A 24,967-nucleotide genomic window follows, 5' to 3' on the forward strand; every position below is an offset into this window, starting at 1 on the left:
CCGGGAGTGCCGGAACCCACTCCGTCCCCGCCGCACAAACAGTCTCGCTGAGCCCCTGCGCAGGCCGAGACCCGCGGCAGCGTGCCGGGACCCGGTGCCGGGAACACGGCAAGACCCTCATGGCTGGCAGCCCGGGCAGCCAACGCCCCAGGGAGTCAGGAGAGAGCCGCTCCCGGACATGGGGAGACGCGGGGCTTTTTACCTCAAGGCCCCACGGTCGTCCGGGGAGAGTTATCAGGGAGCACGCCCCGCCTCGCACAAAACAAGGAGGCCGCGGGAGTTCACGGGCCCACGGGGAGCAAGCCCCAGCCAGGCCCACAGCATCGCCCAGGCAGGGCCGCGCACCGGCCCCGTCCAGCAGGACCAAGGCTTGGCCACGCCCAAGGCAGCAACACCCCAGCAGCCGGGCGGCTCGTCAGGCAGTTCCGGGCAGGAGGGATCTGCGGCCTGGACCCTGTGGTCAGAGTTCCGCACACGGACCGCAGGGACATGGCAGCGGTGGCCAGAACACGGTGGCAGTCACCGGGACACGGCAGTGGACGCGTCAGGTGTTTGGTAAAACAATTAGGGAAAGGCTAAGCAGCTGATCGGTTCATCCATTTATCTACCCCGCCTCACCCAGACAAGACAGGTCACCGCATGAGGTTGGATAAACACATCGATCACTTTGGATCCGCTGCACTCCCCACGACTGTGGGAATTAGGCCCAGGGCTTCAGAATCGTTACCTCTGCCTCATCGCAAGTGTTTGCCTTTAGGTTCATCTAGGAAACATTTTTTTTCTGCATCTGACTCCCACTGTTGGGATTTTGTATCCTTTTAGATTACTGTACTATTAATAATGGTAGGGAGCTGTCGATTGTACCTCTTACCTCCTTAACTGCACTTTTACCCAGACTGCTGGGAGGAACCATCCCTGGACCAGATTTCTATTTCTGCACCTTCAGTGATGGCAGGAAAACACGCAGATTTCACAGGCCGAAGCATCCAAAGTATTTACTGGTCATCCACATTTTCTAATAGCCACTAGGAGATAAATCCTCTCTGAAATGCAAGACGCCAACAGTTCCTGATTTTACCTCAAACCTATTGACCTGCAATCTTCCTGTGGCCAAACTATCCCCAGAATAGGTGTAGGAATGAATGATTTCTGTTTCCTCAGCAACGTCTCAGCGATTGGGCACGTGTTTGGGAAGAACACCCTGGATCTCACCATGAACCTAGTGGCGACGTGAAATGACGTAACGAGAGCGAGGAGATGCACGTTCACGGCAAGTCCCTCCGCCCAGGAAGCTCCTTCACCTTAGTGGGCCTTTGCAGTCAACACTCGGTGAAAACACGAGAGCTAAGATTCCTTTAAAGACTCCGACCTGGGCCTTGGTTAATGACGGACGTCGGTCTCCGCAGCCGTGGTCCTCCATTAGCATCACCGGAGACTGCGTCCCTGCTACGGCGGAGGACAAATTCCCCTAGAGGTCTGTGGATAGAAAGTCCGGCTTCAAAATCCTGATCTAGAAGTTTCTGTCCTTGTTCACTGGAGAGTGTGTAAGAAGCACCCCGATGGCACAGTGGAAGAAAAGCTCCTGAGGGGAAGCACGCCTTCACCTGGGCCTATGTCGTTTTGTTGTGGAAGTATTCGTGGCGGGGCAGTTCCAAGGTGCCCGCCTCGCATCAGGGGAGCTGGTCTTCATGATCTGGGCCAGGCCTGTCCGGCACGCCCAGGAAAGGCCTGCTCCTGTGGCGGGGCCTAGGTGCTGCCGCTGCGGGGCCTGAGTCATTTATAAAAGAGAGAGAGAGAGAAGAAAAAGGAGAAAAGTGTTTTCTCCCCCTCCTGGGGTCTGGAAAATGAGTATTTTGGTGCTTCCAGGTCAGTGCTGCTTTCAGGATCACGCCTGGAGTGTCCCGACACAGCCCAGGGCTAGAGGGCAGAAGGGAGAGAAAGGGCAACCGGCCCCGGCCACGCCTTCTGCGGCACTGATCCCGCCGTCGGGGAGAGCCCTCAGGCCTGGCCACTGAGAAAGGCCCCACCCACGGGGGCCCAGGGTGCAGGGACATCGCCTCTGCTGGCCCTACGGGGCCTGGAAGCCACCGGGGCCGGAAGAAGAGGCTTGGGTCGTGCCCGGGGCCGGGTGTGAGGCTACACGTGCAAAGTGCGATGCTAAAGAAATTCCAAAGACGGTCAGGAAGCGCTTATCTTAGTAACCTGGAGAAAACCACTTCATCTGTCAAAACAAAGTGCATAATTTTTAAATCAGCACAAGAAAATTCAGTGCATCCAGTGGCAAGTAATGAAAGACGGGGAAACAGTGAATTAGACACGAGATAGGATGAGAGCAATAAGGCATGAAACAGTCACATTAGCTATAAATATGTTAAATTTCTCCCTCATAGGGCAGGCTTTAGATCGAATAGAGAACAAAAAAAGAGCTATAGGAAACAAGCTTAGAATAAAGGGGAGAGAAAAGTTACAGCAAATATGAAAAATAATTTTTAAAATAGGAATTCAGCAGAAATTAGTATTTAGCATGCTTGTATCAAACAAGGCATAATTTAAAGTAAAACCACAGTAGCTGACAAGGTAAGTCATTTATCCATAAAAGGATAAGAAGAACTAGAAGCTATTTCAGCCATGAGCATATGCACAATTAAAATATATGGCCTATGCTCATGTAGATGAGAGCGGAGTGGCTGAGTTTAGAACCACTGAAACTCCTCTTTATCTGAATGCTGGGCCACAAAAAGTAAAAGAGCTGAGTGTTCAACTCAAGAATCTCAGGGAGAAAAAAACATACGCAATAAACCAAACTGACAAACGAGGAAAGTAATATCCAAGCAACAAAGGAAAGGAAACAAATAAAATCAAAGCCCATTTCTTTGACATATGAATGGATAAAATTATACAGGTTCTGACATGTGCTTCAGAATGACCTAGGGTGCTTCAGATGTCGCTTGGTCACCCTTAGAGAAGATGGGCTCCCTCCTGCTCTTCTTTCCGCTTTTGTATACATTTGAAAACTTGCATAGTAAAGTGAAAAATGATTATCTTTGAAAATAATAAGACACTCTTCTGACAGAAACATATGGAACCGGTAAGTATTGCGTGAAATTACAGAAGAGAAACTACAAAGAGTGTGGACTATGCCAGAAAAAAAAATTACAATTATTTTGAAAGAATTCAACGAATACATTTACAACTTATGCAAAACAATGCCCCCAATTAGTGGAGGGAATGCTAGGAAAAGAAAGCAAATGAAGTTGATCTACTCCAGAAGATAACGGCATAGGGATCCACCTCCAGCAAGGCCAGGCGACGTGATCACAGGCGTCTCCCACCGACAGCCACGATGAAAGCGAGGTGCAGAAAGGCCTTCCACACACAAGGGCCCTCGGAAGCGTAAGACGGGGGTCCTAATGGACATACGGCGTTCCCTTACCGCACTCTACCAGTGGAAGTGGTAATATTGCGGGCCTGTAATGCCGTATCGTAGAGGTGAACTAGACACATGCAGAATCCTAAAGTGATTTAAAGTGTATGAGTCAATCCAAGGGTAGACATTACATGTATTAGCGTTCTCATGGCAGAGAGAGGATAGGGAGTTGGAATGGAAGCTGGAAGACAAATACTAAAACATTGTGAGACAAAACACAGAATAATACAAAACAAAATTTCAAACAAGGGAAGTCAATCAAGGGTATTGATTCACTGGTGTAATGGGGGGCAGAAAACTGATACTAAGAGAAACGAAAGCTGAGCAGCGAGTGTAGCTGGCTATGAGTTTCACAGTAGCTGGACCTACTGTGTGAATGGCTGGTGGGCCTTTTCCCTCTCTTTCGCTCATCGGATTCCCCACTCGACCACGGCTTAAGGACAAGTGGGAGGAGACCAGAAGTCAAGGAGGGAATGACCCAACCCCGGAAGCCCTGTGGAGCCATGGAGAAGCTTCGACGGTGTGCATCTCAGCAGCGGGCTGGAGGAGAAAACACTAACTTCACAAGGCAGGGCCAGAGCCGTGTGGTGAGTGGAAGCAGAGGAGAAAATGCCAACCGTGCACAGCACACCAGCTGGAGGGACAAAGTGACAGGAGGAGGGGGCAGACAGGCAGAGGTGGGGGAGGAGGGCGGCTCGGCTCTGTGGAGTCGGAACCCGGGGCCTCTCAAGGCGAAAGCCGGGGGTGGGCAGGCAAGGCAACCCTCGGGAACCGACGTGCGGTATTATCCTTTCCTTACAGAGATTCCAAGGGACTCTTCTTTGAAGCTGTTCTGTTTGTCATGGACAAGGGGTGGGATGAGCTCTTTGCTCTTGCTATGGAGTCGCCTGACCACACTCCATAAACCAATACTGCCTTGCAGAAGTAACGATGAGGAGTTCTGTGTTTTTCTGGCCACGACTATGGGACGGGTGAGACAACAGGAAAAGAACCGAGGGGGAAGGGGAAGATGTCTTACAAGGATTTAAAACACCACTTGGCTCCTAATGGACATTGCCATGTAGGCTACAGGTGATGGGTGAACACTCACCGTGAATCTTCCCAGGCATGAAGATTTCTTCCCAGGCACTGCCTTTATAAAGACTTAAATGGCCGTGCCCTCCTGTAGCTCCAGATATTGCTTCTGTCGATCACCGCGGAAGGCTGTCCCCACAGAGCCTCTCATCTGTCACACGGAGCCGTTCCGGCTGCTCAGGTCCTCTGCGTTCCCGGGGAAGGCACCGGCGGACGGCAGCCTGGTTGGCGGGGACCGTCAGGCCTTTGGGAGGAGTGGAGTGTGGCGGTATCTGCGGCAGTGGGTGTGCTAAATCACCAGCTCTCACCACCTCTCCTCGTTGCCTAATTGTGTGATCCCTATGAACCTGTCACGAGAAGGCAGTGGGCTTCCCATGCTAAATTAAATTTTATTAGCGTGAGGAACTTGCTCAAGTCAAGCGACCATCACGGCCATGTCTTCATCGTCCGGGGCTAGCGCCCAGCAAACCCGTGCGGAGCCCCGACGCCAGGCCGGTGGCTGAGCCTAGAGAGCCAGGGAACCGTCAGCCCCGGGGCGAGGTAGCAGACCCCGTGGCTGCATCCTAAATCAGCGGTCTCTCCTGAGATCACAGCGGTGAGGGTGGGCATGACTCACGACGCCGGGTTCCGACGTGGCCGACTCGAAGGGCAGAGATCACGCACGGGACGGGAAGCACCCCTCGCCCGCCTTGCTTCCCCAGTGCCGGGCACGGCCCCCCAGCTCTCTGCGCCCACCACCTGGAGCAGCTCCCGCGCTGTGTCTGAGTGAGCTCAGTCAGCTGCGGGGGGACCCGCAGAGGCCCCGCCAGTGCGGCCCACAGGCAAGCACCCTGTCGATTCTCCAGAGCGTCGGCCCCAGAGCTCAGGAACAGTTCGTCGCCAGACACACGAGCCCAGAGGAGATCGCGCCCACGCCTGGGTCGCCGGGGTCACTGACCGGTCCCGTTCTGTCTGCCATGCAGCTCGCTTCAGCCGTGGTCTACACAAATTCAAAACCCATAAACAACCTGACACGTTACCTCACTGAACACTGCCTCTGTATTTTTTGTGTGTGCCAGTAACCGGAAAGCGTTGTATATTGGAATGTGTATCCTTATCTGCGGGCTTTCCATCCAGTTGTTACTCTCAGAATCATCCAAGTTACCTTACCTGCATACTCTGATATTATTCTGTCTCTCATAGAGAAAGAGAAGAGAGAGGTGAAGAAGGGGAGAGGGAGAAGAGAAAAAGGGGGAGAGATGATAAACGATGGATAGGTAAATGAATGATAGATGATAGATAGATGATGATGAGACAGATAGATTACATAGAATGATAGATGGACAGACAGACAGACAGACAGATAACTATTGAATGGGAGAACACTAACCACTGAGATGTCACATCTGAGACAGGTATCCTGTCTCTGAGGGACCAACTAGGCCATTATGATGTCCCAGTACCTAAGGTAGAATCGATCTACATCTACCAAAAAAAAAAGATTAAAAGCCTAAAACAACTATGAAATAACATTGTTCTGATACCAGTAGCATGAGCTGGCTGTGTTCACTGCCACCTAGAGTTTTCTAGACCTTTATGATAGATGCAGAAACCAAACACTGTTGCTAAAGAAAAATTAAATGAAGTTTAATGCTTGCTCTCTCTTCACAAGACACTCACAGAGGCAGGCTGGTTGGTTTCCCTGGGAGTATGTTAAATACCCAGGTATTTAACACGGTGGCCAAATGCCCCCAGAGGGAGCACTCCAAGGCACCATGGCAAAAGAGGCCATGTTTTAAAGACGTGGCTGGCCCTCACTGTATCCTACGGGCCTTGTGCCCTGGAGTCAAGGAAAGGGCGAGGACTGGGCACCGGGGGTCACCGGCCTCTGCCAGAGCTTGCCCTGGGGAGACCGGTGCGGGGCGAAGCGCGGGACTCCTCCGGCACCCCCTCCCTCGCCGAGTGACAGCGCCGTCGCGGGAGAAGGCATTCATGACGGAGATAAATTTTTTTATTGGTATACCTACTTCAAATGATTTTATATGCATTCTTGTCACACCAAGTCAACTTTCAGCATGCATTTAAGAGCTGCCACGGGCCGTTATGTAGAGTGGCTCAAGCTAGGCGATGTGTTATTAAGTCTCAAGTCGCGGGACTGAAGAAATGAAATAATAACAGCCTTCGTGAGCGGCGCGGGCTCCGGAGGCTGAGCTGGAGATTAAGGCCGGGCACTGGCGGGTGTGTTGGCGCTGGAGAGGGCGTATTCGTTTGAGAATTCCTTTTGCCGCCCAGCTATGGGTGATGCGGGGTCTCCACGGAAGGCCGAGCAGGCGGCAGCAGGTGGCATCTGCCCTAAGGGCATCGGGAGAGGGGAAGGTGGAGCCGCTGGCGCTGAGGAGACGGCTGGGTGACCGAGGCCCCAAAGCCGCTGTCTTCTGGGGGTGTGTTCCTCGTCCGTGTCTTTCCGTGCGATGGTGACTCTGCTGCCTCGCAGGAGGGCAAAGGGGGCCACGGGCTCATCCAAAGCGCCGGTCGTTGTTCTGGAGCGCGCGCGTGCGCACGTGTGCGTGTATGTGTGTGAGTGTGCACGCACGCGCACGCGCTATGCCACTCGGGCCACGCCGGTCCTGTGAACGGATCACTTGTTGATAGGGCTTCCTCTTCCCCTGAGCCAGCTTGGGCGGCGGGCGTCCTGATTGTGCTTCCCACCGTGGCTGGGGTCACACCGCGGCTTCCACACGCTCGCGTTTGTTCTGTTGGGGTTGGCTCCGGTGAACGCTTTCCCCAGGCTGGCCAATCCCTTCTTCTCTACTAGCTACGATGACCGCGGTAAGCCTATTTTGTTCACACTTTATTCTGTGCCTACTGTGATGCCTGGTCAGAAATTCATATTCAAATGATCCTTATGAATGATGAGTTAATTATTCTACACATTTTTCCATCCTGGATACTCCCACACAAGAGTGCTCCAGCCAGGCCAGGTCTGGGTCAGACCCCAGGGAAGACGCCCCAAGGGGGCGCGGGGGATGGCCCTGGGGATGGACGCCGCTCTGGTGTCCAGGTTCACAGCCCCCTGGGCCCCAAGGCTTCCCGCCCTCTGCCGCCAGGCCCGCACCAGCCTGCTGTAGACTGTGAAATGTCTCCAAGAATGACGCTCTTTGCCGCTGCTCCTGAAATGGATTTAGATGTCTTGTCTTGCCCAGCATGCTCTCATGCTTTGTTTCTCTTTATTTCCATTCAAGTTCAGCTGGTTCGTTTGCCTCACCTCGGGTCTGCAATTGGGCTGCTCAATTGAAATGTGTTTACGAGGACAGAGGGCGACGTGACGGCGAATTCCGAGCTTAGCGTAAGTATCGGTTGGTTAAATCAAGTCCACAATTGCTTTCACAGGAGCAGCGACTCAGAACCCAAACCACTGCCCATGTCTTCTGACGCTGATGGGGCCTAGGTCTGTGAGTGGGGGCTCCGGGCAACAGGAGGACATTCACGGGGGCCGGGCACGGAGGGCGTGGAGGAAGGGGTCCATCTGGAGAGACAGTGGCTTTCGGTTGTGGCAGCGGATGAGCCCGAGGAAGTGGAGATTTTATTGTGTCCCGGTTCCGGATGGAGAGTGGAAGCATGCTCCATTCATCTTCCTAAATGGCTGGATGTTTTCATTCCGCGGCCAAGGCTCCCTCTGGGAGCAGGTGCTGCACATGGCAGGTTATTAAGCAAGACGCTTGGCACCCAGTCCTGTGGGCATCTAGTCTTTTCAATATCGCCCGCAGCAGGTGCGCTAGGAGAAAGGTAAGAGTAAGTGCAGGAGGAGGAGGCATTTGGTGCCTGGCTCCAGATCACAGATCCCCGGCTCCTGCCAGCATCTAACTGCACGCCGGGGCCTCAGTAGGGATGAGAGCTGCCTGGTGCGGGCTACCCTCCCCACAGTGATTCCCTTCTCTCTCTCTCTCGTGCACTTTCTCACTGATAAGATGCCCGGTGCTTACCGAACACCAGAGGCAGACGTCTCTCCTCCAGGCCTCTGCGATGCCTTTCTAGCCGCTGTCCCGATGAACATGCGAGATCGACCATATGTTAAAGACCTGGCGCTCATTATGAATGGTAATGGGGCATTTTGCCTCTCCTCTCGAGACTTCGTGTGCACTGAGATGTGCAATGGGCGTGTTCAGGCCCTTTCCCTGGTTGTGTGTGCGTGGTGAGAACCCACCAGGACGGCATCCTGAGCCATTTAAGGGTGTTTACCATCCGGTGATGGGAAAACAGCCTAAGACCTGGGAGGGCATCCCCAGGGGAGACGTCAGCATTCCTTCACAGGGAAAGAGGATGGGAAGCCATGACGGCCGAGGATGTACGGACCGTCACACTCCATCGTAACATTACATTTTGACAGATATTTGTTTCCATGAAAAAATAATGAATTTCACAAGGGAAACAGATTGGAAAATGATTGAATGGACACCATGCCTCGGAGGGCAGCTCCTGGAGCCGTGCGCACTGAATGGCAATGTCTGCTGCGATGCACAACTCCAGGAGCAGCCCTGCCCTGTCCGGAGACCAGAGAGACAGTCCTCACGGAGGCCGCTCCTCTCCCTACCCTCGGCAGGACCCGGGGTGAGGGGGCGGGGGGGGCAGCTACCACAGGTGGAAAGGATCCCGACAGCAGTGGCGTGGCGTGGGGGCTCTGGAGCCGCAGCTCTTCCGGTCCCTTCTTTATCCAGTTGCAGTCGCTGTGTTGACCCACGCGGTGCCCCGGGCATCAGAACCCTTCGCCCTCCGCCTGGCGCTCTGCAGCGCTTCCGGGGCCCCATACATCATGTGTCCTCTGAGTGACAAGGAGATGGCACCGTGCTTTGGTCTGGAGGTTTTCTGGGTTCAGGACATTTTTATGGTGCCTGCTCACTTGGGCGTCCGTTTATAAATCGTTTGTCACATTCTGGTTTGTGCAAGGCTCGTCTAAAGGTTAACTCCCCGTCTTAAAAGGTTGGAAGTCCCCACTCACCGTTCTCGACTTTGAGCCGTGTTTCGGCTTGCCACATCTTCATGGGGCAACAGCGCGGCCCGCTTGGCCCTTTGCCTTGGCCAGGGTCGCGGCTCTGAGCTCAGCGAGGCCCGGAGTGCGAGGGCAGCGGGCGTCCCCGCCGCTGACAGAGGAGCCCCCGCTGCGAGGCTGGAGGGGCACAGAGGGGCGGGGCGGCCCTCGGGACGGGGGACCCGGCACAGCCTCGCCCGCTGGGCACCAGCGGGAGGTGGGCAGAGCCGGCAGGGCGGCGAGGGGATGGGTGCGGGCTCTGCTAGAGAATCTTCCACCACGCTCGACTGGGACCGGCGAGGCGGCTCAGAGCTACAATCCCGGCTATGGGGGCGGTGGCGCTGGGGAGGGAGGCGGCTGGGAGACACTGTCTCAACAGATGGCTGGGGGTGGGGATGCAGCCCTGTCATCCCCGCGACCCAACGAAGCGCAGATCGGAGGAGCACAAAGCAAGACGCCCGAGAAATAAACCAACCCAAGGGGGTGGAGTGCCCGCCTCGAAGAATGAGGCTCTGCGTTCCATTCCCCGTCCCACCAAACACAACGTGAAGAACAGGCACAGACCCGTCCCTAAGCATTGCCTTCGGCCAATAGAGGCGACCTCCGTATTCACGAACGTAACGGCCCAGCCGCTACGAGCCGCTAGGCTTTCTCGTCTGTAGACGGTCTGAAGCAATCTGAGTTTTAGGAATGAATCCCTCCGTCCTCACAAATACATTGGAGGAGGAAGTCTCAAGGTGACGGCGCTGGGCTTCCCAGGCTGGGGAAGGAGGCAGGCTGCCTTCCCTCCGGCTGCCGCACTGCCGGTGTCTACCGGGGTCGCCCTGCCCGGAGGTTCCCCACATCCTGTGTTTATGGGTGTCGCCTCCCCGGGACTCCCCACTGCCGGTGTCTACCGGTGTCGCCTGCCCGGGACTCCCCACTGCCGGTGTCTACCCGTGTCGCCTGCTCAAGGTTCCCCGGGAGGCGTTCCTAAAATTAAGGCACTGGTGAGTTATCAACAGAAAGAAACATCCATTTGTATAAGAAAGATCCAACTTTTAAAAATGTATTAAAACTGAGAATTATTGTGAGGTGCCTATGGTTTATATTCATATAAATTAGCCTATAATTTATGCCACAGAAGCTAGATAAAAATATAAACTATAAATCTAGACTGGGTGGCTTTCTGTAGGCAAAATAGGCAGTGGTAGATGTGAGTATAAAATTGGATTCGGGTCTTTATTGGACATCTTAAACTACGGACAAAATATTTAGGCCAGGACCTTTTTTTTTGTTTTTATAAAACTACTTCTGGAAGGGAACCCAGGTGGGCGAAGCGTGCTCGTTCCGAGAAGGGTCTGAGGGCCGCCGAGCTGCCCCCCCCCCCGGCGCCCCAAAGCGGAGGTAAAGGGCTCGGGGTCTTACGGCAGCGGGCAGGGGCGCTGCAGGTCCCGGCCCGGCGCCCCAAAACAAGGCCCACACAGCCCACGCGTTCCCACCTGCTCAACGCACCCAGGGATTCTGGCTACCCAAGGGCAGCGGGCGTGCCCCACACCAACCACTGAGGAGGCTGGAAGCAGAAGAACGGAGGTTCAAGCCCAGCCGGGGGCCCAAAGTGCTCGCGAGACCCCATCTCAACCAACGAAAGGCTGCGTGCGGCGCGGCGCGTTCCCGCCGTCCTCCCTCCGACCGCGGCTGAGCGCGTGTGACGGGGCGCTCTGCCAGGGCCACGGGGGAGCCCGCGTCCCCGGGCTCCTCCTGCGCTCGCGGCTTTCCCCCTGCCGCCCCGGGCGTGCCGGGTATCCGGGAGGACCGGCGCCAGGACGCTCGGCGGTCCGCGCAGCCTCCCGCGTCTTCCACCTCTTCCCCGGCAGCGCACGGTCCGCCCGCCGCCCTCCTGGACGCCGCCCCTCGTCCTCATCGTTGAAAGTCTCCATCCAACGCCGCACGTCTCGGCTGGAAACGTCACGCGCGAGCGTGCTCTCGCCCCACACCGCGTGTGGCCCAGCGGGGCCCAGGGGGACTCGTTTCTCCCTCGCTTTAGCCAGGACGAGTGGAATCATGGCACCCGGGACTCGAGGACATGAGGAAGCAGACCACGCGGCGCCGTCGGGCGGAGCGAACACAGAGCGCAAGTCTGCGGGTGAGCAAACTGGAGGAAAGGTCCACGGTCGGTAGAGTAGTAGCTTGTCTTCTTTCCTTTCTAGAAACTCCTGATCTCCGGGCAGCTGGGACTACAGGCACCCAGCACGGCACCCTGTGTAGGTAGGTGGTGTCTACCCTTCTTCCACCACTCCTCTACGAAGCACCGCTTCCTTCAACTGCCCTCCGTGCCGCTACCATGCAAACAGTCTCGGATGCTGGGTTTATTATGGCCACACATCCTGCTGCCTCGGGGGAGGAGGAGGAGAGGGGGAGAGCCGGGAGGTGGCACCGACATCCTTCCTCCTCCTGGAGTGTCCCCCTCCCTCCCCACCCGTGCCCTCTCCGGGACAGTTTAGGCACCAAGCTAACACCACCATGCAGGTGTTACAGGCAGCAGCCCGCTTCTCCCAGCTCTGGAGGCTGAGGCCCAGGCCAGAGCCCTCTCCAGACGCCTGTCTCCGGGGTTCCCCGGCCGGCGTTCCCGCCCTGCTATCACACGGGGACACCACTCAGCACCTCCCATTCCAGCCCTGGTACGTGGTGGGTTGGGTCTTCAGACGATGAGCCGGGGTGGGCGGCACCGACATTCGGTCCATAGGAGGAGGCGGGCGGCTGTGCCGGCTCAGACCCCCGTCCTCTCCTGACGACAAGCCCACGTTTGCTCCTACGCCTCTGGTGGAACAGGGTGTCCAAGCCACGAACCCCCAGTGTACACCTCAGCCCTGAAGATGAAGCACACATCCTGCGTGATCTGCTATCTCAAGTCACGCCTGCGGGCGTTACGCACCCCCTTCTAACGATGTGCGCAACGGGCTAAGGGACAGCCTTGAAGCACTGTAATGTAGTGAATGATATTAAAAGGATGCGAATTGGAAAGCTGGCTCTCTCCCTTGCAGATCTGGGGGGGCGAGGGAAGCGTGGCTCACGGGCCCCTCTGCTCCTGAGCCTGTGTGGGGAGGGAGGGGTCCTGCCTGGGGGGGAGGGGGGCGGCTGCTCGCCGGCTTTGCTGGACGCAGGGACGCCCTTGCTCCCTCCTGAGCTGAGTTCTCTGCGCTCGCGATGGAGGAGAAGACCCTCAGCTCTTCGGTGGATGCGGATCCAAACCCAGCACGTTGCTGGTTTCGGCTTGGCTTTGTCTAAAGAAGGGAAGCACACAGGGAGAATGTGAGGGGAACCAAAGAGACATGATGGCCGGCTTGCCAGTGGGGCTCCTCGCCTGGCCTGGCCTGGGCGCGGGGGGGGGGGGCTCACCCACCAGGGCGGGGGGGGGGGCTCGCCCACCGGCAGAGCAAGCCCCAGCACGTCTGTGAGGCGGAGCCACCACGTCCCGTCCGTCTGGAGGGCAGGGAGGGGACAGGCAGGGGGCACTCGGCCACGGCGAGCCCTCAGCGTCTCCTCGTGCTGACCACGGACGGGGCCGGGGTCACGTGTCCTTGCGACTCTGTGGGAGGAAGCTCATGCTGTTCCCACTGGGTTAGAGTTCGAATTCCTCGCCCACCGCGGGCCGGGAGAACGCCTCTAATCACCGCGGACGCGCACCGCCCGTCCGCACCGTCGGAAGAAGGCTTCGTCAAGTGCCCTTTCCGGGGCCAGCGATCTAATGTCACGATTTCTCTTCTGATACGATGAATTTCGCCCTGCTGATATAATGAATTCTATTTATGAATTTCCCATTATTGAATCAATCAAGCTTTTATTTCAGAAGCAAACGGCTCGCCGGTAGTCTATTACTCTAAATCTATGGCTTCCCTTCGCCCTGGGCGCTGACTGCGTCCTTCACTTCTCCTCCGCATGGCTGCGGCTCTTCCTCCCCCTCCGCAGGGCAGCCTCGTGTTCTCCGGCTGCACCTCGGGACTCCTGCTCGCGCCTGCTTCGCTGCCCTTCCTCCTCATCCACCTCACTCCATTCTTCCGCGTCGTCCCGGGAAAACAGCTCCCCATATATAATTTTCAAAGACCTGCCTTTCCAGTCCTAAGACAGGGCTCCTTATCCTCGTGTTTCATTATTTATAGCCACACAGGATGTGCGGCTAGCATTGTTATTTGATTCTCTGGAACACAGAGTTCCGGAAACTCAACTCCTTCTTCGAGACAGTGTATCTGGAGAGGCCTCCGAAAGACTGAGCCTGAGCCCAGGCCCCTCTGTGGCCCAGAAGCGTGAGCCAACTCACTCACCTACCATGCTGGGCGGGAGACCAGGCCTTTCCTTTGTCCTGGACCATTGGGTCTTCTCTGTATGATCAGCATGCCAGGGCATTTGAATCACTCAGAGTATTTGAACAGTCTAGGCCATTTTGTACAAGTGAACCCAAGTCTGTTCAGCCAGGTCCCTAGGGCAGGACCCAGCCTGTCTCAGGCAGAGGCGGCAGAGCAAGGCAGGACCCCTCCCCAGCAAGGCACAGGCCCAGCAACGACGCAGGTGACCTCTGCTTGCCGCAGCAACTGGCTGGGCCTGGGGCCTGCCCTGCGCGTTGCCAAGGTCTGTACCTTGCATGCTCCAGGCACGTGGGAGCCGAGGTCGACTAGGAAGCCAGCTCTGCTGCTCCCAGGGGCCAGGCCCTGGGGCGCCATCACTAGGAGCCAGTCCCCAGCTCAAGGAACAGCCACTGGATGGATGGACAACAACTTCTGGGAAAATGAATGGCCATGAAACGTGACACCGGCTTTGCAAAGCATCTATCCACAGTGACCGTCAGGTAAATATCTGCTCTTATTACAGTTCCATTGTTAGAACAAGGTTTCCTGGTAGGAAAGCATTCGTTGGAGAAGCTGTGTGGCAATGAAGCCGCATCGCCCTGCTGATGCAGAAGTGTGTCTCCGGGAGCCAATGTGTGTGGCACACTTACCTCTGGGGGTTGTGGAGTGTATTCTTCCACCGCATTACGGGAGGTAGATTTTCAGCTGGACACGGGCACAGATGGCCTCCCGCCGCGCCCCAGCCTTGCCAGCAGACAATGACCGCAGTCTGTGTCACACCAGCCGCTAGGAACCTGCAGGAGGCAAGGCCGGGGGCGGTGACCCCCTCCTCTCTCCCGTCCCGTCCAAGGCCCGGGACCCCCCGCAGCCTGTTATAGCAGGACTTAGTGAATACAAATTCCAGCCATCTATCCGAGTCAAGTTTCAGATAAGTACGCAGATTAGTCGAGTATGAGAAGGCCTAGGAGGGTCGCCGGGGGTTAACAGTCCCTGACACGCCACCAGGTGAAAGTTTGGTTCCCAAATGTTGGCACTGTTGGGAGAGGGTCTTGAGGAAGTGGAACTTCGGGGGGAGGAAGTGACATCACGTGAGGGGCCCCCAGGGCTCCAGGTTCTCTGTCTCTTAAACTCTGTCTCTCAGTCTGCCTTTCTGACTCTCTGTCTCTCTCTGTCTCTGTCTCTCTCTGCCTCTCTGTCTCTCTGTCTCTGATTCTCTGTCTCTCTGTCTGTCTCTCTCTGCCTCTCTGTCTCTGTCTCTTTCTGTCTCTCTGTCTCTGTCTCTGTCTCTGTCTCTGTCTGTGTCTCGGTCTCTCTGTGTCTCGGGTTCTTGGCCACCATGAGGTGAGCAGCCTTCATTCTCAGCTATTCTTCATGATGATCTGCATCTCCTGAAGGGACCCAAGACAGCGGGCCAAGCGACCATGAACTGAAACCTCCGCACCAGAGCCAGAGCAAACCCCGTCCTCTGAGGTCACAGTGTGCGCTCATCCTGTCCTCTGAGGTCACAGTGTATATTCACACTATCCTCTGAGGTCACAGTGTGTACTCATCCTGTCCTCTGAGGTCACAGTGTGTGTTCACCCCATCCTCTGAGGTCACAGTGTGTATTCACACTATCCTCTGAGGTCAGAGTGTGTATTCACACTATCCTTTGAAGTCACAGTGTGTGCTTACCCCGTCCACTGAGGTCACAGTATGTATTCACACTATCCTCTGAGGTCACAGTATGCACTCACCCCGTCCTCTGAGGTCACAGTGTGTGTTCACCCCATCCTCTGAGGTCACAGTGTGTGTTCACCCCATCCTCTGAGGTCACAGTGTGTATTCACACTATCCTCTGAGGTCAGAGTGTGTATTCACACTATCCTTTGAAGTCACAGTGTGTGCTTACCCCGTCCACTGAGGTCACAGTATGTATTCACACTATCCTCTGAGGTCACAGTATGCACTCACCCCGTCCTCTGAGGTCACAGTGTGTGTTCACCCCATCCTCTGAGGTCACAGTGTGTGTTCACCCCATCCTCTGAGGTCACAGTGTGTATTCACACTATCCTCTGAGGTCACAGTGTGTGGTCACACTATCCTCTGAGGTCACAGTGTGTGGTCACACTATCCTCTGAGGTCAGAGGGCGCGCTCATCCCGTCCTCTGAGGTCACAGTGTGTGTTCACCCCGTCCTCTGAGGTCACAGTGTGTGTTCACCCCGTCCTCTGAGGTCACAGTGTGTGTTCACCCCATCCTCTGAGGTCACAGTGTGTATTCACAGTATCCTCTGAGGTCACAGTATGCACTCACCCCGTCCTCTGAGGTCACAGTGTGTGGTCACACTATCCTCTGAGGTCACAGTGTGTGCTCATCCCGTCCTCTGAGGTCACAGTGTGCGCTCACCCCGTCCTCTGAGGTCACAGTGTGTGTTCACACTATCCTCTGAGGTCACACTGTGTATTCACACCATCCTCTGAGGTCACAGTGTGTATTCACACTATCCTCTGAGGTCACAGTGTGTACTCATCCTGTCCTCTGAGGTCACAGTGTGTATTCACACTATCCTCTGAGGTCACACTGTGTATTCACACCATCCTCTGAGGTCACAGTGTGTATTCACACTATCCTCTGAGGTCACAGTGTGTACTCATCCTGTCCTCTGAGGTCACAGTGTGTGTTCACACTATCCTCTGAGGTCACATTGTGTATTCACACTATCCTCTGAGGTCACAGGGTGCACTCACCCCATCCTCTGAATTCACAGTGTGTGTACTGAGGGCAGCAGGAGGTGTGACCAGTCGTCTCCACGCCTTTCTGCTCTGCTTCGACCGCTCTCCCCTCCTGAGCCGCAGATGATCTGAGCTTCGTCCTGGTTCTGCAGATGGGGGATGGATGAGCCCCCAGGGCGGAGGCCTCCCTGTCTCTCCCTACCTCGCATGGCACCCTTTTCCCTTGGGAGAGCTCTCTCCTCTGTTGTCAGCAGAACCATCCAAAAGAGCCCCTGTCCTGGTGGTGGACTCTGGCTCCTCCTCCTCCTCCTTGTCTCCTGCCCTGGTGGGCTCCTCCTCCTCCTCCTCCCCCTCCTCTTCCCCTGTCCTGGTGGGCTCCTCCTCCTCCTCCTCCTCCTCCTCCTCCTCCTCCTCCTCCTCCTCCTCTTCCCCTGTCCTGGTGGGCTCCTCCTCCTCCTCCTCCCCCTCCTCTTCCCCTGTCCTGGTGGGCTCCTCCTCCTCCTCCTCCTCCTCCCCCTCCTCTTCCCCTGTCCTGGTGGGCTCCTCCTCCTCCTCCTCCGAGTCACAACAGGAACTCAGCCACATCAGCCATTCATCTGCCTCCCAGGGAGGTGGCTTCCTTCCCGCTCACAACTAGGACTGAATTTTCCAGTGTCCCTCTTGATCCAGGGGCGTGCTCACAGGGGCCCCTCCTTCATGGACACCACCGGACCACCAGGGCGTGCTCATGGGGGCCCCTCTCTACAGGACCACCAGGCTCCAGGAAGCCACGGCACTGCCATGGCTAAATTGCAGTGTGGAAGGAGTTTTCTCAACACCCACCATTAAGGAGCAGCCTTATTTTCACTAATAATACTATGTTAGAATTTTTAAGAGAATCATTTTCCTTGGAGCTCTCTAGAGGATATTGGAGTTACAAATGAACATTTCCCTAAATCAGAGATTGTTGGTGAATTCCAATCTGAATTCCGATCAAGTGTTCCATGTCAATGAGGGGGCTCACCTCCAAGCAGAAAGGGCCTTAGCGACTCCTCCTGCTTCTCGCCTTCTGCCTCCAGAGCAATCACTCCGAGGCAATGGGTAATTTAATTACCACGACAGACACCATCTGCTTTGCTGCAGCCTTCCAGGCACAGCATCCAACCAGAGGAAACCTGTGCCTGGCGGAACTGAGGAGGGTCTGGCCAGCGAGGGGAGCCCTTGGCTCTGGGTCCCCCCCTTCCTTCAGGGGGTTGAATGCCTGCCTTTTGCACTGGGGGTGAGGTGTCAGTGGACTAGAGCCACCAGCAGGGACTGGCTTCTGCCTGCTTGGAATTTAGTGTCTAAAGGACCGACCCCGCCCCACTGTGTCCCAGGCGCACACGGGCTCCAGGCAACGCCTCAGGTGCGCGCGGACGGGCTTTGCCGTGCGGCAGCCATGGCCTAGGCCCCCAGCGTCCTAGACCAGCGGCTCCTTCATTAACCTCCGCCTCCTGTTCAGACCCATAGAAGCCCCGTCCCAACTGCACGCCCGGCACAGCCTCCACACCCCTGGGAAGCTCTGCGCCCCTCGCCGGCAATAACCAGTCCTCGCCTGCTGGCGATCGATTCCAGCCTATTCCTTTCCCGTTGTTCTCCATTTTCCTCACAGTGTCCCTTCACTACAGCCATGCCAATCCCTACCTGTGCTCACAATTAATGATAATTACACATCCCAGGCAGTGAAAATAGAATATCCCAATGGCATGCCATTAATAGGTATACCTTTAAATGGTTTTATGTATGGGTTAAAAATAAATTTTAAACATAAAAGCAGTTCAGACTTTAAAAATATTTGAAGCACATGTTCAAAAAATAATCAGAGAGGGCTGGGGATATAGCCTAGTGGCAAGAGTGCCTGCCTCGGATACACGAGGCCCTAGGTTCGATTCCCAGCACCACATATACAGAAAACGGCCAGAAGCGGCGCTGTGGCTCAAGTGGCAGAGTGCTAGCCTTGAGCGGGAAGAAGCCAGGGACAGTGCTCAGGCCCTGAGTCCAAGGCCCAGGACTGGCCAAAAAAAAATAAAATAAAATAATCAGAGAGACCTCAAACATAAATGTTGAAAGAGGATGCTGAGAGCCTGCGTGATCTGAAGACCCCCCTCCCCCCCCAGACCATGGGGGTGGGGTTCCCCTGGCAGGGGCGGGGCCTGCATCACCAGGTGAGGTCCGCCCCAGGCAGAAGCTAATGGCATCCACCTGCCTCTTGCTGCCTGGCGTAGGCAATTTGCACGTGCTGATCATTTTGCATGGCCTGCAGATAACGTTTTAAATACCCAAGTGACTGCTAGCAGCAAGGAGGTCTCTCAGTCACGTGGTCACCCTCCTCCTCCTCGGTCACGCGGTGCATCCTTCTCCTCAGTCACGTGGTACGCACCCTCCTCAGTCATGTGGTCACCCTGTTGCATGGGCATTCAGTTGTGAGAAACAGAGAAGACACATTCTTCAAAGGTCACCCTGGGAGTCTCTATTGGAGAGCCGGTGACGGCAGGTGAACTCTTGTCTTAAAGAACTGCACCCCAGAATGGAGCCCGCACAAAGCTTTCTCAGACAAAAACCACATGTTTGTGGTGGACAAATAAAGCAGACCATACAGGAAAATACTCAGGTACAAGCAAAGCTGTCCATCTAGGAAAGTAGCTCAGGGGCCAGCTAAACTCTCCATATAGGGAAACAGCCAGGGTTGAGCAAATCAAACCACTTAGGGGAAACCAGCCAAGCTCCCGGGGCTAAACAGCACGACGCCTGCCCGTTCTCCGACGCAGAGCTCTCCTGGCTCTCCTGGAGCTGCGAAGCATCTCCTCCCTGGGCTTTGGGAGCTGGGTGGAAAGCCCCCGTCCCCCACCTAGGTGCCGAGATGGCCGCGAGGGCGAGGCGTGCTCCTTAGAGCCAGTCTCTTTGTTTCAATGCCATCGTCCTGCGATGTGTGGAACAGATGGCGGTCCTCCTGACACACCACACGCTTTTCACCCCCCTCAGTCACGCGGCACCCCTTTCTTCCTCCCGAGTCACGTGGCACACCCGTCACCCTCCTGAGTCACTCGGGGCCGGCTGTGCTCTGGAGAAGGTAGAACGCGAGCGGCTGGCTCTGCTTCTGGCGGAGTGGGAGGGGGACGTGGACAGTCCCCGCTGGCCCGCTTCGGATCTGCAAGCCTGGGGTCATCTCTAGTGTGGAAGCCCCTGGAATGGACCTATGCTCTTCTGACAAGCAGGCTTCGGGGTCAGGCAGCTGTCACTTTAAAGAAGCCTCGAAAGGGGGCTCATCACAGCGATCCCCACTCCCCTTCCGCTGTGGAGGCTTGGCGCTCTGTGCCAGGGTGTACACGGCCTCGCGGTCTGCTCAGACCATGCGCCGGCCCATGACTTCACCCTCTCCCCGTCTGCGCATGAGGACGCGGGCATCTTGGGGTCCTGATCACCTGCCCAAGGCCGGGGAGCAGCACATTAGTGGGAAGCGCATGGCAAGCGGAGCTCTCTGAGCCCAGAGACCCCGCCTTGGGGCGCACAGGTGGCCGCCGGTGGAGAACTCGCCGGCGTTGCCTCTCGCAGGGCGACCCCTCTGCGCTCGGGCCGGAGGGTGTCCTCTGGCGGGAGCCACGGGGACCCTGCACACAGCAGGCCCCGTGCTTCACCCTCGGGGCCCTCAGCTCCGCCCCCTGGCTGGTGCAGACCTTCCCCGTCCCGGAAGCCATCTGCCATCTAGGTATGGATTGCTACGGCAGGTAAAGCGGCACCTGCCGCTCGGCCTGCGAGGCCAGGCCGGTGGGCGGGCGGCTGCCAGCGACCTCGGCCTGCGGCGGAAGCCAGGGGACGCCAAACATCTCCCACCTACCAAGAGTCACCTTGGGTACATAGTTGCAGATTAAAGCTCGCCAATTACTTTCTGTTTTCTTCATAGTGAGTGAGCACTTAAATTACTTGGGCAAAAGAACTTGCGAATAATTGAATTGCGTGGACCCTGCACCACCCATCCTAGAAGTTCAGCAAGGAGTCCTTGAGCGAGGAATGGGGGAAACCGCTTCCTTCCCTGAGCTTCATTAGGACCTGGTCCCCCAGAGTCCTCCAGGGCCAAGCAGCTGCGGGAGCGGGGTGGGGTTGAGACCCCCGCAGGGAGAGGCCGTTCACCGGCAGGTGTTGGGCTGTTTGGGGATGGAGGCAGGAGCCCAGAGGCCCGGTCCTGGCTCCGGGAGCAGAAGCGGTGGTGTGTAGGTCTGTGGACCCTCAGACTGCGGGGGGGGGGGGGCGGGGGAGGGCCTCTTGCCTCTGTGGGCTGCAGCTCTGCCTCAGGCATCAGGACATCCACAGCACAAGAGGCTGTGTGAGCCAGGGCTGACGCCCTTCCAAGGAGCCTTGGTCCTTCCTGTTCCTGACCGGCAGTCATAGAGGAAGCTTGAGGACGTGGTGGGGTCTGAGCTCTGGCCTGCCTGACCACAACCGACCCAAGTCCCTTCCTAGCATGCACGGCCTCCCCACGGATCTGAGACCCCGCGTCCACTCGAACCCAGTGGCCTTCCCGGCGGCCTAGGGTCTTTCCTCCCAGAGATGTGTCCTCCAGAGCAGCCCAGGAGAGCGAGTCTGGCTTCTCAGAATTCTGGGGTGCCCCAGCACAGGGCAGCGAAACTCCTCTTCCGCTCGAGTGGCCATACTGTCTCCAAAGCGGCCCTTCCATGGACGCCCCCATCAGGGAGCTGGGCAAGCGGATGACCCCCGGGCAGCTGCATGGAGCGCCTCGGTCCCCACCCTTCCGCCTAGTGACCATGTTGGCCTAGTATGCGGTGCCTCTGCCTGGGGCCTGGACTGATCCGGCAGCTGCCGCCGAGATGCTCTGGGTGAGACCCCTTCTCAGTCGCTTCACCCCCAGGTGATCCAGGGCTCGCTCTCATTGCTGGCATTATCCTGGCTAGAAGTCCAGGGGACCGCTGTCCTCACGCAGCCCTCCACTGCCCCGCCAGGATTTCAAGCAGACAGAGCCGCTGTCAGCGGGTGAGAAAATGCTTTCCCGGGAAGGACTTGAGATCCTCCAACGGAAGGCTGGCAAGTCCACTGCTGAGTGTGGCCTCGCCGTCCTTGCTGATTTTCTCCTCTGCACGGCGGCTTCTGGGCTGATTGCTTGTGGCACGCCCTCCTGGCTTCCTTTCATGGTCTCGCTCTGAGAGAGGAGTGCAGGCCCCCGCTGTGGGGCTCAGAGGCCTGTGGGCTGGATAGGCTCCGCCTGGCCTTGGAAATGAGCACCCCGATGACACGTGCCGCTGAGATGCCACCTGGACCTCACCTCAAAACTCCCCCGGACCCCAGAAAGGAAAATGTCCAAGCACATTCCCGGATAGAGAAACAGGAGTTGGCATTTTGCATCTTATCTCTTTATTTGTTAACAGACACTTGATGAAAGTTTGACTTCTGTTGCACTAGATTTGACAGGTACACAGCTTCTACCTACCCCATGTACTAACTGCAAAGGGTGGGGCAGGGCAGGGGGTCGGCGTCACCATCATGCTGTGGACTTAGAAGAAAGGTTTGGAAGCGCCTGCAGTGGCTACTCACCAACTTCACTTTGGGGTCCAAAATGTAGCCATGTGTGCTGCACATACGGGGCTGATAGACGAACAGAAACACATGTTCTGGAAGATTCCAAAGACCACAGGGTGTCCGTAGGTGACATCCAGGCCTGGATGTATTGGTGCCCCAGGCCCCGCCCTGCTCACTGCCCTAGGCCCCACCCCTCTCACTGCCCCAGGCCCCTCCCTTCTCACTGTCCCAGGCCCCTCCCCTCTCACTGCCCCAGGACCCTCCCCTCTCACTGCCCCAGGCCCCGCCCCTCTCACTGCCCCAGGCCCCTACCAGCTCCTCCCCTTCTCACTGCCCCAGGCCCCTCCCAGCTCCTCCCCCTCTCACTGCCCCGGGCCCCTCCCCCTCTCACTGCCCCAGGCCCCTCCCCCTCTCACTGCCCCAGGCCCCGCCCCTCTCACTGCCCCAGGCCCTGCCCCTCCCACTGCCCCAGGCCCCGCCCCCTCTCACTGCCCAGGCCCCCGCCCCTCTCACTGTCCCAGGCCCCTCCCCTCTCACTGCCCCAGGCCCCGCCCCTCTCACTGCCCCAGGCCCCTCCCAGCTCCTCCACTTCTCACTGCCCCAGGCTCCTGCCCTCTCACTGTCCCAGGCCCCTCCCCTCTCACTGCCCCAGGCCCCTCCCCCTCTCACTGCCCCAGGCCCCTCCCCCTCTCACTGCCCAGGCCCCGCCCCTCTCACTGCCCCAGGCCCCTCCCCCCTCTCACTGCCCAGGCCCTTCCCCTCTCACTGCCCCAGGCCCCGCCCCTCTCATTGCCCCAGGCCCCGCCCCTCTCACTGCCCAGGCCCCGCCCCCTCTCACTGCCCCAGGCCCCGCCCCTCTCACTGCCCCAGGCCCCTCCCCCTCTCACTGCCCAGGCCCCACCCCCTCTCACTGCCCAGGCCCCTCCCCCTCTCACTGCCCAGGCCACGCCCCTCTCACTGCCCCAGGCCCCTCCCCCTCTCACTGCCCCAGGCCCCTCCCCTCTCACTGCCCAGGCCCCGCCCCTCCCACTGTCCCAGCCCACCCCTCCCACTGCCCCAGGCCCCGCCCCTCTCACTGCCCAGGCCCCTCCCCTCTCACTGCCCCAGGCCCCGCCCCCTCCCACTGCCCAGGCCCCGCCCCCTCTGTCTGCATCAGACTCTTCAACTCTAGTCTGGACTCAGAGAACCAGTTCCCCAGGTGACGGTCGGTGACAGCATGCTGGTGGTCAGTAGAGCAGGCGCAGAGAGCGGCCGAGAGGAAAAGCACCCCCGTGGGGCCGGTGCTGGCCGTGGAAGGGCAGGCAGCAGGTGCTCACGTGCTGCTGGTGTGGGGCTCGGGTGGCAGAGGGGACGGTTTTCTTCCCCCAGGCTCCTGAGCGCATGGGGGTCCTCGAGGGGACTCGTGGCCCCGGGGGCCGCACCGGGCTGTGCCCGGCTGGTCAGGTGGGTGGAGAACGCTGCAGGGGTGGCGCCGATCAGCGTCCAGGTGACAAGCTGAACCGAAACCCCTTTGTGCAACTATAGATTTAATTTTTAAAAGAAAGCCAGTAAGACAGGAAAGCCGCGGGTCTGGGTGGACTCCACAGCCAGCGGTGGGGACTGCGTCCTTCCGGAGCCGTCGGGCCGCTGCTGCTTGGTCAAGGAGGAGCAAAGGTGGACTTGCGCAGTCGCTGGCGGGCCCCGGCTCTCCCGCCTGTGCCCAGGGGGCTGCGGCGGGGACCTCGCCTTCGCAGAGAGGAGGCTTCACGTTTCCTTGAGGCGTGGTGTGTATAACGTTCAGTTCACCGATTTTAGGTGAACGTCGATACTTTTTGACAAGCATGTGAAGCACCACACTGCGGATAGAAAACAACTCTGTTCCCACAAGAAGCCCCTCCCTCCCCTCCCCGCGGACTCCCTCCTCCAGCTGCCCCGCAGGGAGCCAGCCACCCGCGGGTCCTTCTGTCCCTGTGCGCTGCCAGCATTCCCCAGAACCAGGGTCAATCGGAACGTCACTGCCGTGTTCAGTGCATGGGCTAGGACCCTGAGATTCACCCCTGTTGGTGAGCACACCAGCATTCCTTCCTTGCACTTCTGAATGGCACCCAGTGTGGAATGTTCTGGTCTGTGTGTGTGTGTGCAATTGCAATAATTCTACATGCAATGATCTCCACCACAACCGGCTGGCAGGTCCACCCTTTCCTCTTCCGGTTACATTGTCCAAGTGGTTGGAAATCAGTCCACGTGGGTGCGAGTCTGCCTCTGTGTGTGTGTGTGTGTGTGTGTGCGCGCGCAGGCATGTTGGGGTCCTGTCCCTCAGGATCGGTCCATTCAACAGGCCAGCACCCCACTGCTAACCTCGATGCTTTATGGCACAAACTTAAGATTAGACAAGTGGGGCCTTCTAACTGAGCTCCGGGGGGGCGGGAGTTAAAGTTGTTCAAGTCCTTTGCATTTCTTCTTCATTCTCAGTGTCTTCGAGTAGTTTTTCAAGTAACTGAACCCCCTGCTGGTCACTTCTCCAGTGAGTGTTTTGAGGAGGGTTTCAGTTTCGCAGGTCCGTGTCTGTGTCCTGCGCCTCTTGGGCATCTCCCCGTCTCTTCCTCCCCGCCCCCCGGTTGCGCATCGCACTGAGTCAGCTGCTTCTGGGCTCACACGTGCACGTGAGTGCCAGGGCCGTATTCGCCCACCACCCCTCTCTCGCGCCAGTCCAGACAGGTGTCCGCCTCCGACGCTCAGCTCGTTCAAGTCTCTTTGCATTTCTTTATACATTCTAGACCCGCAGCCTCTGTGCCGCTGCAGATCTACAAAGCCATTTGAGAGGCGTGGGGCGTCTTAGCCATATTTAGTTTGGGGTGATATGAACATAGTCTCTTTCCCCACTTAAGTTAGATATTCTT

The sequence above is a fragment of the Perognathus longimembris genome, chromosome 2 (genome assembly GCF_023159225.1).
Source record: "Perognathus longimembris pacificus isolate PPM17 chromosome 2, ASM2315922v1, whole genome shotgun sequence".
Taxonomy (NCBI): Eukaryota; Metazoa; Chordata; class Mammalia; order Rodentia; family Heteromyidae; genus Perognathus; species Perognathus longimembris.